Source organism: Arachis hypogaea, chromosome 18, assembly GCF_003086295.3.
Source record: "Arachis hypogaea cultivar Tifrunner chromosome 18, arahy.Tifrunner.gnm2.J5K5, whole genome shotgun sequence".
Taxonomy (NCBI): domain Eukaryota; kingdom Viridiplantae; phylum Streptophyta; class Magnoliopsida; order Fabales; family Fabaceae; genus Arachis; species Arachis hypogaea.
The window spans coordinates 76597509-76599000 of NC_092053.1; the positions used below are offsets into that span (position 1 = coordinate 76597509).

Below are 1492 nucleotides of genomic sequence, written 5' to 3' on the forward strand. Positions count from 1 at the left end.
TATGAGTCAAAACAAATTTTCAATTTAAAAATCTTATCTTTTTCAAAATCTTTTTCAAAAATCAAATCTTTTTCATTTTTCTTATTTATTTTCGAAAATTTTAAAAAAATATTTTTCAAAAATATTTTTCTTATCTTTATCTCCTAATTTTAGAAAATAACATCATCAATTAATGTTTTGATTCAAAAATTTCAAGTTTGTTACTTGCTTGTTAAGAAAGATTCAAACTTTGAGTTCTAGAATCATATCTTGTGATTTCTTGTGAATCAAGTCAATAATTGTGATTTTAAAAATCAAATCTTTTTCAAAACTAATTTCAATCATATCTTTTAAAAAATATCTCTTTATCTTATCTTTTTCAAAATTTGATTTTAAAATATCCTTTCTAACTTCTTATCTTCTTATCTTTTCAAAATTGATTTTCAAATTTGTTTCAACTAACTAACTAACTTTTTGTTTGTTTCTTATCTTTTTCAAAACTACCTAACTAACTCTCTCTCTCTAATTTTCGAAAATATCTTCCCTCTTTTTCAAAATTTCTTTTTAATTAACTAATTATTTTAATTTTTGATTTTAATTTTCGAAAAATTACTAACCTTTTTCAAAAACTATTTTCGAAAATCACTAACTCTTTTTCAAAAATAATTTTCGAAAATTCTCCTTCTCTCTCATCTCCTTCTATTTATTTATTCATCTACTAACACCTCTCTTCATACCACATCTCTGCTCTCCTTACCCTTGTGTTTCTTTCTTTACATTACATTCTTTTCTTCTTCTACTCACACAGGGGAACCTCTATACCTGTGGTAAAAAGGATCCCTATTATTATTTTTCTGTCCCTCTTTTTCATATGAGAAGGAGCAAGGACAAGAACATTCTTGTTGAAGCAGATCCAGAACCTGAAAGGACTCTGAAGAGGAAACTAAGAGAAGCTAAATTACAACAATCCAGCAAGCACCTTTCAGAAATTTTCGAACAAGAAGAGGAGATGGCAGGCGAAAATAATAATAATGCAAGGAGGATGCTTGGTGACTTTACTGCACCTAATTCCAATTTACATGGAAGAAGCATCTCCATTCCTGCCATTGGAGCAAACAATTTTGAGCTGAAACCTCAATTAGTTTCTCTGATGCAGCAGAACTGCAAGTTTCATGGACTTCCATCTGAAGATCCTTTTCAGTTCTTAACTGAATTCTTGCAGATATGTGATACTGTTAAGACTAATGGAGTAGATCCTGAAGTCTACAGGCTCATGCTTTTCCCTTTTGCTGTAAGAGACAGAGCTAGAGTATGGTTGGACTTTCAACCCAAAGATAGCCTGAACTCTTGGGATAAGCTGGTCAAGGCTTTCTTAGCCAAGTTCTTTCCTCCTCAAAAGCTGAGTAAGCTTAGAGTGGATGTTCAAACCTTCAGACAGAAAGAAGGTGAATCCCTCTATGAAGCTTGGGAGAGATACAAAGAACTGACCAAAAAGTGTCCTTCTGATATGCTT

General features: G+C 31.0%; 1 non-coding gene across 1 annotated transcript; it reads right to left on the reverse strand.

Annotated features, from left to right (window-relative positions):
* Nucleotides 1-1384: 1384 nt before the first annotated feature.
* Nucleotides 1385-1492, reverse strand: LOC112774467 (small nucleolar RNA R71). Its single transcript, XR_003188957.1, has one exon. It is a non-coding gene; the product is annotated as a small nucleolar RNA R71 (small nucleolar RNA).